Genomic DNA, 14,106 nt, shown 5'->3' on the forward strand with positions numbered 1-14,106 from the left:
TCTTCTTGCATCCAAGGAACTCTCAAGAGTCTTCTCCAGTACTACAATTTGAAAGCATCAATTCTTTGGCACTCAGTCTTGTTTTGAATTGTGGCACTGGAATCATCAATTTTTCTGCAATAAGCCTAAAGCTTCCCAGGTGGCTCAGTGGTAAAGAATCCACCTGCCAATGCAAAAGACACAGGAGTCTCAGGTTCGATCCCTGGGCTGGAAGATCCCTTGGAGTAGGAAATGGCAACACACTCCTGTATTCTTGCCTAGAAAATTCCATGGGCAGAGGAGCCTGGTGGGCTGCAGTCCATGAGGTCACAAAAAGTTAGACACGACTGGCTTTTAGTCCAACTCTCACATCCATACATGAGTACTTGAAAAAGACATAGCTTTGGCTATATGGACCTTTGTCAGCAAAGTGATGTCTCTGCTTTTTAATACACTATCTAGTATGAAAAGGCAAAAAGACTTCTAGTTACAAGACAAATAAGTCTAGGGGATGTAATGTATAGTATGATGACTATAGTTGAGCATACTGTTTTGTATATATGAAAGTGGCTGAGAGTAGGTCTTAAAAGTTTTCATCATAAGAAACAAGAATTACAACTATGTGTGGTGATGGATGTTAACTGAACTTATGGTGGCAATTATTTCATAATATATACATGTATCAAATCATTATATTATATACCTAAAATGAATATAATGTATATCAACTATAACTCAATAAATTATCTCTAGCCAGGGAAATGAAATACTAAAAAGCAAGATTTTATCAAATAGGGTTGAGCTTTGGAGGATACAAACCATTATAAAATCTTAGGTGTTTTTTTGCCCACATAAGAACAAGTTTTTACTTCCTTGGGGAAGATATATCGTCAACATTGAGACTGTGTGCCCTAGAACTTGAATGATATTATAATTCGTGGAATTGGCTGGATTTTGTTAGATATCGTAAAAGACAATTTTAGATTCAGGTCATCTACCTATCAACTCAGGGCATGTATGAGATCCAGAAGACCTCCATGAAAATTTTTTAAAAATCCTTTTTTCCTGCAGCTAGAGAGGAGAGTATGCTGAAAATCAGGCCTGGAATGTAATACTTGGTGTGTCAGAGACCCTTTATTATAAGGCTGTTCTTATTCTAAAATCAGTTTCCATAGGTAGGGGGTGGAACCCTGAGGCCTGGGATGAAGACATTTGGGAGGATGCAGCTGAGAACCTTGTACCTCTAACAAGCAGTCCCTCTCACTTGTTAGCATAGAGCAGTCACCCTTGATTTGAGACTCTTAGTTTCCCATTGATGCTGTAACAAACTATCACAATTGTAGTGGCTTCATACAACAAACATTCATTATTTTATAGTTCTGTGGTCCAGGAGTCCAAAGTGTTACTGGGCTAAAATCAAGGTGTTGGCAGGGCTCTGTTAGTTTCTGGAGGCTCCAAGGAATAATCTATTTTCTTGTCTTTTCCAGTTTTTGGAGTCATTTTTATTCCTTAGCTGGTAGCTCTCTTCCTGTCTTCAAAAGGTGAGTGGAGTGCTCCTCACACTGAATCACATCTCACATCTGGCCTCTTATGTAGTCTACTCTACTGCTTCCTCACTCTTCTGCCTACTTTTCCCATTTTTATGGATCCTTGTGATTACACTAAATCGACCTGGACAATCCAGAATAACCTCATCTCAAGACCTTTAATTAATCACACTTGCAAAATCCCTTTTGTGAAAGGAAGCAACATATTCATAGGTTCTGAGAATTAGGATGTGAACATTTTTAGGGAGCCATTATTCTGCCCACCACTGAGACTATCCAAAAATAGTTTAGGATTAATTTACTGGGTTATGATCTTGGGTTAAGTTACTTAACCCTTCTGCACCTCAGTTTCCTCACCAATAAACTGGAGGGGTGGAGGATAACAATTGACTATCTCAGAGGGTTGTCAGAGGTTTAAAAGAGGTGGTGCTTAGAACAGTTATCTGGCAGACGATAAGTACTATGTGATCATTTATTAAGTACATTTTCATAACATATTATGTGTCAGGCATATTCTAGATACTGGTGATACGGATAGTATGGGTAGGAATATGACTTGCTCTAAAGGAGCTCATGGAGTCACATACACGGACTCCACATACATGGAGTCACTGTCTGCTACATGCCATAGACGGCATGAAGTACTATAAGATGACAGCATTGTGAATGTTCAGATAAACTTCAGTTCAGTTCAGTTCAGTTGCTCAGTTGTGTCTGACTCTTTGTTACACCATGACTCGAAGCACGCCAGGCCTCCCTGTCCATCAGCAGCTCCCAGAGTTTACTAAAACTCATGTCCATCGAGTCGGTGATGCCATCCAGCCATCTCATCCTCTGTCGTCCCCTTCTCCTCCTGCCCCCAATCCCTCCCAGCATCAGGGTCTTTTCCAAAAGAGTCAACTCTTCGCATGAGGTGGCCAAAGAATTGGAGTTTCAGCTTCAGCATCAGTCCTTCCAATGAACACTAGGACTGATCTCCTTTAGGATGGACTGGAGAAACATAAGAAATATTAATTGAAAGAACAAAGGAACAGGACGTTTGAGCTGGGCTTTGTAGAATGAACAGGCTTTGGCCAGTGAGATAAAAGAGAAGGGCTAGAGATAGAAGAAATGTACGTTCAAAGAACATTAAGTAGCATTTCAGTGTATCTGGAACAAAGGATATACCATGTGAGATGAAGCTAGACAAGCTGGTGTAAGCACCAAGGTTGTACAATGCTAAGTTAAGGAGTTTAGATTTTATCCTGAAAGCAACAAAACCCTTTCAGAGTATTTAAACAGGGGAAGGCATCAGATTTGTGGTTTTAAAAGGATACTCTGGTTTGGGAGAGAATGGATACATGTATATGTATGGCTGAGTCCCTTTGCTCCTCACCTGTAACTATTACAACATTGTTAATCCACTATACCCCAAGACAAAAGAAAAAAAAAAAAAAAAAAACACACCAAAACCCAAGAATAATCTGGTCATTAAGAATGGATGGAATCTGGAGACTCTGAAAGCTGCTCCAGTTGTCTAGGTGATGGTGGTGAGTGAAGAGAAGGGCAAGAACTTGAGACGGTGACCAATTTGATGAGTGCTCAGCGAGGAAGAATGGGGGCTAAGTTCAGGTTTCTGGGTCAGTGAACTGGTGAATGACGGTCCATTCTCTAAGATCAAGAAATAATGTGAGTCACAATTTTGTGGGGAAATGGTGGTAGAATAGCCAGCATTCCAAACGACTTAATATGTGCTAAACTGCACTTAACTATTATTAACGGAAAGAAGGATACACAGGTACTACTTACAGAGAAACTATGGCTTAGAAATGTTAAAGTCGTATCACTAACATTTGTATAGCTGAAATTTGAAACAAAGCAATCTGATTCCAAACCCTTCCTCGCTACTGTTAAACGTTACAGTTTTGGTCGTGTGGAATCTCAGGCACAGAGCGGGTATGCAAACACTGCACTAGAAAATAGAGGAGTCACTGGGAAACAGAATCCGAGCTCAGGCAAAAGGTTTGCGTCGAATGCAGCCTCCTTCATAGGGAAAAACTAGGAAAAGAAGCCCATTCTTTTTCTGTCAGTAACAACAATTGAAACCTCCATTTCCATTTCTTTGCCTCCTTCCGACCGAGCCCTCCCACGAAAAAAAAAATCCAGTATAATAAACGTCTGGCTCTGAGGTCATAGGAGATGGTGTAGTTTCTAAAATCAGCGCTTGGCACCGAGCTAGCGGATGCGGAGAGGACCATAAGACTAGGCGGTGAGCCGTACTCTTTGACCAGGACTATACCATTAACAACCCTGAAACCGTCCCAAAGCCTTCCGCCTGGAAAGAGCCCGAAGCAGTAGACCTTGCGCAGTCTGAGGAGAGACGCGAGCGCAATGACGTCACGCGGCAGCCGGGCGCTTTCCCCAGTCTCTGGCGTCATGCACCGATGACGTCATTCCAGGAGCTGGCCCTCCCCCGCCCCCACGCCTGGGTTGGCCTGGCTCACGTGCGTCCGTCCTTCCCTCCCCGCCCCCTCCCACCTGCGGGAGGTGGGGCGGGCCGGGGCTCCGCCGGCGCCTGTGCCTCACGGGGGAGGGGCGGGGGCCGGTGGGCGAGGCGGTCCGCCCGGCCAGCGGCGTACAATAGCTCGGCTGAGGTGGGGGAGGCGGCTCAGTGGCCGCTGCAGCTGGAGTCCAAGGTGTGGGCAGCACCCTAGACGGTCCCTCACGGTTTCGCCCCCACACTCTCTTCCCCCTCTGCTCGTCTGTAGCGCCTTCCTCAGGACGACTCTGCCGTCCTGCCCAGACGCTTTTTTCCCTCATACTTTTACCCCCTCTTTCACGCAGCCCTCGCTCTCGAGAGCCCCTCAAAGAACTCTCTGTCTCTCCACCTCCTCCCCCAAGGCCACCCGAGCTCCTCACCCCTCTGAGCAAGTGCCCCCCTCAGCCACGTCGCCTAGGTCCCTCCGCCTCCCCGACTCCAGCCACGGTCGCTGACCGGCCCCCCCATCCTCGCCCTGTCTTGAGGGGACTCCCCAGCACGAGCGGGTGGGGAGAAGCCGAGCGAGCGGCGGCGGCGGCGGCGGCGGCGGGCGGGAGAAAGTGAAGCGGCCCCTTGCGCACACTCGAGCGCTCACTCCGCGGCTCGGCCGCGGACACCGGGGTGGAGAAGGAGGAGGAGCCGAATCGAGCCGAACAAGCGCGGACGGTGAGAGCCGGCCTCCCGCCCGGTACCTCTGGCGTCGCGGGCTGCGGGGCTGCGGCGCCGGGGTGGGGGAGGCGCGGGGTGGGGGTTCCGGGACCCATTCATTCCCCGCCGCGGCCGGGCGGATGCGGGCGCCAGGTGAGGGAAGGCGGGGGCGTCTCTTGCGAGGCTGGCCGTTTCTCCCGTACCAACAAAGGCTCCCTGTGTAGTTACCGCGCGGCCGCGGTCTCTGACGCCTGGGGACCCAGAAACCCAGGGGAAGTCAGCGGAGGGGAGACCTCGCAGGTCCGGCTCCGGGGGCGACTGCCTCCTGAACTTTGCGGTCCTCGGATCCTAACTCTGGACAGCGTAGGGGGACCTCGCAAGGCGGCGACAGGTTCATTGTGCACGAGAAAAGTCACCTTTGTCCTGACCGTGGGGATCACCTATAGAGTTGAACTCCTTGAAAAATACGAGTGGACAGTGCTTGACTTATGCCGCCCCTCCCCCATCCCGGGAATACTCTTAACCTGTGGCGTTAAAACACGAGGAGACGAGATTTGGAGTTACTTTGTTTCTTACTCCAGTTTAAAAGACGTGATTATTATAGCCTTTACTGTCTTGAATATTTTCACACCAAACATTGCTGGGAGTGTTTTGGAAGAATGCTTGAGAAGTTTTGGGTGTTGAGAGCAAAGTGCTTTTTGTTTATTCAGCCCTTTGGATAACTGTCTTACGCTTTTCCCCCCACTACTGTGAAAGGTGATGAGAAGGGTTAGTAGTGTGGTTACCAATAAAAATTTGAAGTCACTAGTCTAACCTTTAAGAGTTGTTCCTAGAAAAATCTTTCATCTTGCCTACTGTGTCTTTGTGCCCTGTCTAAACTTTGTCAGGGGAAAAGAGGAGGTGACAGTACACAAATATCTCACTAGTCTTACCTTATGACTTCTCCTACTTCCTTTGTGACCTTGAGCAGGTCACTTCCAGTTTTAAAGGTCCAGGACTTTGCTTGTTTGCTTTTGTGCTACTTAGTTTTCAAGACTTTACTGAAGCACGCCCCCCCCCCCCCCCCCTCCCGCCAAACCAAACCTCCCATGAAGTTTTTGCTGGCACAGACCCCCCATATTCCTTTCAGGCAAAACTTTCTCATTGAATCCCTCAGAGGCTTGGTAGGATTTATACTACAGTACTTGTTAACATTTTTGTTGTTGTTGTTCCTATTTGGAAAATCCTGAATCAGGTGCATATGAAATCCACCTCACCTTAACTAGAAACTCTACTTCTCAAAAAAGAGAGGGTGAGATGTATGGAGAGAGTAACATGGAAATTTACAATACTGTGTGTATTGTAACTGAACGGGGGAAGTTGGAACAGGAACTGAAACAGGGGCTCTGACAATCAAGAAGGTTGGGATGGGGAGGGAGATTAAGGGATGTTCAGGATGGAGGGGACATGGGTATACCTATGGCTGATTCTTGTTGATGTATGAGAGAAAACCACAAAATTCTGTAAAGTAATTATCCTTCAATTAAAATAAAGTGGCAAAAAAAAAAAAAAAAAGGATTTTTGAATGGTAGATAATGAAACATTCCATGAAGCTTATCCAGTTAGCTCATGGGTCTGTCTGGTAAATTTGCTTGTTCAGTCATTCATTTACCCAACATTACTGTAGTCTGGAGAGCTACTGTGTTTCAGGTCTCCTGCTAGGGCTATGGGGATTCAGAATCTATTAAGACATTCCCTGTCTGTCAGAGCGCTCAAAGTCTAGTGGGTGAGGTAGGCCTGTAAACAATGAAGGCCTCCCCTAGTCTCTACTCCAGCTATACCGAGAGTAGTGTGCAGTTACTGAGGCTGCTGGACCTGTTTTACAAGTCTCGTTCTGGTCACAATGAGTCCTGCAAGGAAGGTAGTGACCTGCCTCTCTTCTGTGAGGTAGCACTTGACAAAGAGCTTTTTTGAATGTGTACTCAATTCAGTATACATTTACTAAGCACATGGTATGAGGCCCTGTGTTAAATTTGGAGGAAGGACTGCTTTCTAAAAGGTGGTGGTTGTTCAGTCGCTAATGTGTTTGACTCTTTGCAACTCCCATGGACTGCAGCATGCTAGACTAGGCTCCTCTGTTCTCTCCTGTATCCCGGAGTTTGCTCAAATTTATGTCTATTGAGTCAGTGATGCTATCTAACCATTTCATCCTCTGCAGTCCCCTTCTCTTTTTGCCTTTGGTTTTTCTCAGCATCAAGGTCTTTTCCAGTGAGTTGGCTCTTCACATCAGGTAGTCCAAGTATTTCTAAAAGGAAGGCACTATATATCCAGAGAGATCTTTGTAAAACAAAACCCAGTCATCTATCCCGACTCCTGACTAGTCAGTGCCTAAAGATAAAATTTTAAACTTTTTGACACGAATAAGAAGCTCTCAGAAATTAGAGTACTGTCTGCCTTTGCAGCCTCACTTTCTACAACTTCCTTGCCACCCTCTTTTCATCTCTGCTTTTGCATGTTTTATTCTTTCTGCCAAAAATGCCATCCTGCACCTGCTTATGGAGAAGCACTTGTACTTCTGGGAGAAAAATGAAAGTGTTAGTCACTCAGTTGTGTCTGACTCTTTGTGACCCCATGGACTGTAGCCCATGAGGCTGCTCTGTCCATGGAATTCTTCAGGCTATGATTCTGAAGTGGATTGCCATTTCCTTCTCCAAGGAATCTTCCTGACCCAGGGATCTGACCCAGGGATCCAACCCAGGTCTCCGTGAATTTCAGGAAGATTCTTTATTATCTGAGCCACCAGGGAAGCCCTTTCTGGGAAGCAGTCCCTTAGTTTTTCCTCCTACTGTCTCCGTATAATGAGTTGCTTTTCCATTCTCGGGCTTATGTACAGTTCCACTCTTATAGATCTTTATAGTGCTTTGTTGCAAATTTTTTTGACTTTATCACACTGTTGCAAATATTAACCTGTGAATTTTTTGAGGGCAGGATCTCTTTAGTCTTAGTGCCTTGCAAGTTTCTGGTACTGAATAAGTGTTTGAAATGAATATATGAGTGAAGAAAGCAAATCAAGGCCCTTGAGTTTGAGATTACCTAATTCTTTGGGTTAGAATAATTTTAGCTCCAAGTGTAGTCCCTGCACCAGGATCATCAATAGAATCTGAGAATTTGTTGGACTTGAAAATTATTTGTCCCATTCCAGACGTACAGATGAAAAACTCTAGGGTTGGGGACCCCAGGTTTTTAACAGTCGTCCACGTGATTCTGATACTTGCCAAAGTTTGAGAACCACTGGGTTAAAAGATCTGCCTTTAATAAGACCATTACCTTGCCACCTTCCTCCCTGCTTCCTTTCTCCCTGCCTCCTTTTTCTTCCATAGCACAAAGTGCCTGACCTTCCGTTCCATTTCCTTCCATTCTGTTCCATTCCATCCCATCTGTTCCATTCTGTTCAGTTTCATGCCATTCCATCCTATTCGGTTTCATTCCATTTCATAGCATCTGTTGTTCTCACTTAATTGAAAGCTTCCTGAAAGCAGAGAATTTTGTTTTATTTACTTCTGTAATCCCAGGGGCTAAAATAGTGACTGCATATAGCAGGCATTCAAATATTTGTTGAATGAATAATATAAAAATGATTTAACTCTATTTACTGCCAGCTGCTGCATTGGGGTTTATTCAAGAATAGTTTTCGGTAGGAAGAGGAACCTCACTCCAGTATGCAAATCCAAATGGATTCCAGCATTTTGGGGGATTTATTTTATCAATAGATTGAGCTTTCCCCCCCCCCTTTTACTTCTGTTTTTCTCCACCAGAATCTGCATGATTTTTTCTTCTTTTGTTCTTTTTTCTCAGGATCTGAAAACTGCAGTTGAAATATCCTAGGCCGGGGTTGGACTTAGTTTTACAAGTTTAAGTAAGCACCTTAACTTTTGAACCTTTTAACTTGAAACTGTCTCTTCCGGATCTCCTGTGGTTTTTGTCTTTCTCTAGTGATAACTTAAAGCCATACAAGGACCTGTTTGACTCCACACAAAGGTTTCTCTTCCTTGTGAAGCTCTTCAAGTGTTTTGTTTCTTTCACTTTCTTATTAGCCCTAAGATACCATATCCAATTTTCTCTTTTTCTAACTTCTCTCTGGGAGATTGGCTTCATTTATTATTCTTTATTTATAAACACTTGTTGAGTCTTTCTCTGCCATGTGCTGGGTCCCATGCTGGGACAGATACACATAGGATGTGGTTCAAGTCCTTAAGCAATTAAAGATATTACAGCATTATATAAAAAGTATGGAAATGAAGGAGTTAAATGGAGGGATAAAGTGATGTGTATTCATAAAGATGGGAGAAAGCTGCCTTTCTAAATTTAAGTTGATCAAACAAACATGATTTTGATAAGCAGATCTTAAACATCTTTTAGTTAAGAGGTTGGCAGCTTTATTGGGGAAAACTAAAACAAAAATCACGGTAGAATCAGCAGTTGCTAATTTGAGATACTTCTCAATTCTATTGTTGCTGATTTTAATGAATTTTCTTTCCCCCCTTTTTATTTTTCAAAATCATGACTAGAAAGTAGGGGGAAAAAACTTCTTTTTTTTAAATAATAAAGAGAAAAGTTTATCAAAAAGAATACAAAGTTTTATTTTAATTCCTGAGGACTAATGTTATTATTTTGGGTGGGTGTTAGGGAAACCCAGAGAAAGTCAGGAGACCTTAATTTAGTCTTGATATTACTGCATGACTTTAAATTATTTTATCTCTGTGCCTTTGGTTCTAACTGTAAAATCAGGATAGTAACAGCTGCTATGACTGGCTTACAGGCTTATGAAGCAACTAAAAAAGTATTGAATATAAAAACACTTTTGAAAAGTATGATTTGTTAGTTAGTTGTTAGATTGTGGTAAACTTATTAACAGCAGTTTATTGAACAACTAGCAGGGGTCTCCAACCCAGGGGTCCACATCTGGGATCTAATGTCCGATGATCTGAGGTGGAGCTGAGGTAATAATAATAATAGAAAGAGTCCACAATAAATGTAATGTACTTGAATCATCCTGAACACCCCACTTCTGTGGAAAAATTGTCTTCCATGAAATCAGTCCTTCATGCAGAAAAAGGTTGCAGACCACACTGTACCAGATACCATGTGAGATATTTTTTCCAGTCTTCAAAATGAACCTGTAAGATGATTGCTAGTATCTCCATTTCATCGGTAAGGAGGCTTGGCTTAGACTGGTGAAGGAATCTTGTTCAAGGTTTTGCTGAAAGTGACAGACCTCAGTTCCAGTCCAAATCCACCTGATACAAGCAATTGTGTGTCGTGTTTGTTGTTCCAGCTGCTTTAATTTTTCTGTGTGGCAGATTTTAGGAATGTTTTGTAAGTTTATTGCTGTGAAAGTTAAAATTTTTTTTCTTCATTTAGCCTGCTTTCTTTGTGCATAGAACAACTGGTGAAGAAAGATTTACATGCATTTATGTTTATCATGATTAGGGAAAAGAATGACATCCTTCCCTGGTGCTTTTTATTCAGCTTCACAACAGCCATCTATGAGACAGATATTTCTGTTTTATGAGTTAGTATCATAGAGGTGTTGTCTTACTCAAAGGCATATCATTAGGAAATAACTAAATATTGATTTCAAGCTACGTTTTAAAAATCTAAATGTGTTACTTTATTTTTGCCACTATATCATAAAAGGCAATGGCCTTTTAAACTCTATGAGGCTAAACTTTGGGGTACTAGAAATGTCCTTTTAGATTGCTCTCTAAACTCTTACTCTCATCTCACTAAGAAAATCCTGACTGAAGTCCATGGTTTGAACCACAAAAAAAATAATTGCTGATAAAACTCTGCCATATGGTCATGATATTGCAGACTTATAGGATAACACTTTTTCATTGAAGTTGAGAGATCAGACTTTGTCTGTATTCTGAGTCACTTGTGCCTGAATATTTGTTTTTCCTTTGCCAATGTAAATTTATTAACATGGTGCAATACATTTTTCTGCTTTAGTGTTAAGCTTTATCTCTTATAAATAACTTCCTTCACTCTCTCATCTAGTCTTTGAGATGGGAGAAATCTGTGTGTCAGGATCCTCTAGATTATCCCCTCTCTAGGAGTAGTGTAGTAATAAGTCAGAAAAGAACCAGAGGCTCATTGATCCGTCATAAATATGATTTTATTTGGTATTGATTAATTCTCTAAAATTGATCTAAGTCTTAATTTAAAAAACTCCATTATGTTTTGGCTCTTATTCATGGAGATGGTGTGTGGTAGTTTGCATGCAGCACTGGGAAATTCAGTCTTATTTATGGGGCTTGCTTCTTCCACTTTTCCACTTCCAGTCCTCTGCAATGTCCCTTTCCCTTTCACTTTGTGTAAGTACTGAGGCTGGCAAGAGCATTCTTCTCCTTTATAGAATCTGCCTTTTGAATCTTTGGGGATGATAAATGACAGTATATGTGTAGCCTCTACCTTTGTCTGCCTGCCTGTATCTTCATGATTTAGCTTTTCTCATTCTCTCTCTGATTTGCACAAAGGGATTGATGGCTTCCTCATCTTAACTCTTGTCTCACAGTACTTTGTATATTAATATTATTTATAATTTTTCTAGGGGAGGAGATAGATGTAGAAAGAAAAGCACTATTTTGAAGTTAGGCAAAGACTTACTCAGACACTTATTTAGGCCTCTATTTCTTCATTTGGAAAATAAAAATAATACCTAACTTACAGGGTTGTTGTGAAGATTAAATGAATATGTAGAAATGAATTGTAAGATGTTAAGTTATATAGATGTTAGGTACAATTGTTGTAATTTTGTGACTACTATTTATGTGTATTATGTATAACAGTGGTTTTTAGTTTTGGCTATGTGCTTCAACTACTTGTGAAGATGTGAAAAAAAAATACAGTTGCCTGGACTGTATCTCAGGTCTATTTAAGCAAAGTCTCCTGGAATCCTTATTCTTGAAAATTTACAGATGATTCTGATATGCAGCCAAATTTGAAAAGTACTGCCTTATATTTTGTGTAAATGTCTTTTGTACTTTCTGTATGAAAACTGTTTTAATTGTCATCTGCTGCTGCTGCTAAGTTGCTTCAATTTTGTCCAACTCTGTGTGACCCCATAGATGGCAGCCCACCAGGCTCCTCTGTCCCTGGGATTCTCCAGGCAAGAATACTGGAGTGGGTTGCCATTTCCTTCTCCAGTGCATGCATGCATGCTAAGTCACTTCAGTCATGTCCGAATCTGTGCAACCCCATGGACAGCAGCCCAGCAGACTCCTCTGTCTGCAGGATTCTCTAGGCAAGAATACTGGAGTGAGTTGCTATTTCCTTCTCCAATTGTCATCTAAAATCCATGTATTTGCTAAACACATATTATGCATCAGGCATTGTCATGGGCCCTGAAGAAACAGATTGTAACCTTTGCCTACCTTTAAATTTATAGTTGAGAACCAAACATGTCTGTAGACAATTGTACTATATTGAGAAAAAAATGACACATGGGTATGTATACTGGTGGTATGTGAAGACAGAGGAAAGGCATCTACTTCACCTGAAATAGGGATGGCTTGGCAAGCCTTCTCAATGGAAGTGGAACCTAAATTGGATTTTGAGAGATAAGCAGGGGTTAACCAAGGCAGTGGGGGAGGGGTAGAAAGAGAAGAGAAAGGAGAACCTTCCTGAAAGAGAGCAGTATGACGATTAGGAGGCTTGAGAGCATAATTTGGGGAACCCTGAGTAATGTAGTACACTTAGAGGATGGGGTGCGAAGTGGGGAGTGGTAAGAAAGGACAGGAAGGCAAGGTCCAGATGATGAACGGCCTTTTGGATAGTGTACAAAGTACTTTCACTAATGTTATCTCACTTTATTCTTTAAACAGCTCCCTGGGTTAGCTTAGACATGTATTATTTCGTGTCCATTTTATAGAAGTGAAAACAGAGGTTAATTGAAATACCTGAGGCTGTACAGCACAACTGTGGTTTGACTGACTCGAGTGCATGTTTTTTCCAACACACTTTTCCCAATAAGACTAGCTGTCTTATACTTTTAAGGGAGATCAGGTGAGCTCTGTAGATAAATGCATAGCAATTCATAAGCTGTAAAGTGCTTGACTCATGTTGGCTATTAGTTGGGAGTTTGGACTAAGTGACCTATTAAAGTACTTTTAGCTCTTAAGATTCTGTGGGCATTTTCTGGGATTTTCCTTTATCATTTAAAAAGATACATATATTTTTTTCCACCAGGAGTTGGTAACCAGGGTCCAGCAAGCTAAAATAGTATCAGATAGTTACTCCTCCAGTTTGATTGTCTTTACTCAGGTCTCTTTGTTTTTAAAATACTTGTGTTTCTTTTATTATGAAAGTAATACATGATTCTTGCAGAAAATATGGAGAATACAGAAGAATAAAAGGTAAAACAAAGACAACAACAAATGTCAGAGTTTTATTTTACAAAGATAACCAATAATAGGTAGCATTTCATCTACTCCCTTCTGATCTTTTTAAAAAGTGAGTTTGGGATGGTGAAGTCCCTGTTTCTCAGGCACCTTCTACCCCCAATCTCATTGTATATTGAGGATAAATGACAGCAGGAACAAATCATCACCCTCAGCCTTGTTACAACTGACCTTTTACTGGGGATAGTGCTGAATGCTTTACATTTGATTTTTTATTTACTCCTCAGAATAATCCTGTAAGAGTGATACAGTTCTATACTCATTTTACAGATGAGGAATTTTAGAAGTAGAGAGATCAAGTTGGGATTTAAAGACATGTTTATAATTATTAATGTGTAACTATGGCAAGTCACTTAACCACCCTGAGCCTCAGTTTTCCTTAGCTGTGATATAGATGTATTAAATTTGATGTCAGCTTCTTAGTTCAATTATTTTATGACTGTTGTTTTTTTATTTTAGTTTTGTTTGTTGTTTGTTTTTACCTTCTCTCCTCCTCTTCCCCGCCCTCACTTTTACTACTTAGTAAAATAGTCCCTGATCCCCATAGTAATAGTGTTTCACTGTGGAAACAATTCTCCATGGGCTAGCAGAGCAAAATTTTAATTTCCAGGCTGTGGCATGGGTAGAAAGGGACTTGGTATAATTGGGAGGACTCTTAGTTCCCCTATAACTTTTTGAAGAATTATTATTTTATAACAATTTCTTATATTTAAAATTATTTTCCCATCTGGAATTAGCTGGCCAGTCCAGATTCAGAGATTTTTATTTGATATCTGGATAGATTTTGCTTGGTCAGTTCAAGACGTTATCTATATGTAATCTACAAAGTAATTGAAAACAAAACTAGAAAGTGGGTGAGCAAAGGGTAAAATTTCGTTGTGATAGACTTTTGAAAGTCCAAGTTTCCTGTGGCCTGGAGACAATTAGTATGTCTTTTGTGTGCTTAGTCGCTCAGTCGTGTCCGACTCTTTGC

The 14,106-nt window shown here is 41.8% G+C and overlaps 1 protein-coding gene across 4 annotated transcripts in view; it reads left to right on the forward strand.

Moving 5' to 3' along the window:
* The first annotated feature begins 4,573 nt into the window (after positions 1-4,573).
* PAK1 (p21 (RAC1) activated kinase 1) overlaps positions 4,574-14,106 on the forward strand; it is a 162,170-nt gene continuing 152,637 nt past the window's right edge. For 2 of the 4 annotated variants that reach the window (XM_065937213.1, XM_065937216.1), the window contains exons 1-2: positions 4,576-4,710; positions 8,527-8,587. The gene's annotated coding sequence lies outside the window, so the exon portion shown is untranslated. Of the gene's footprint in view, positions 4,733-8,526; positions 8,588-14,106 lie in introns of all 4 variants that reach the window. The other 2 variants (XM_065937214.1, XM_065937218.1) reach the window with 2 other exon arrangements.

This window comes from Muntiacus reevesi, chromosome 5 (genome assembly GCF_963930625.1).
Source record: "Muntiacus reevesi chromosome 5, mMunRee1.1, whole genome shotgun sequence".
Classification (NCBI taxonomy): domain Eukaryota; kingdom Metazoa; phylum Chordata; class Mammalia; order Artiodactyla; family Cervidae; genus Muntiacus; species Muntiacus reevesi.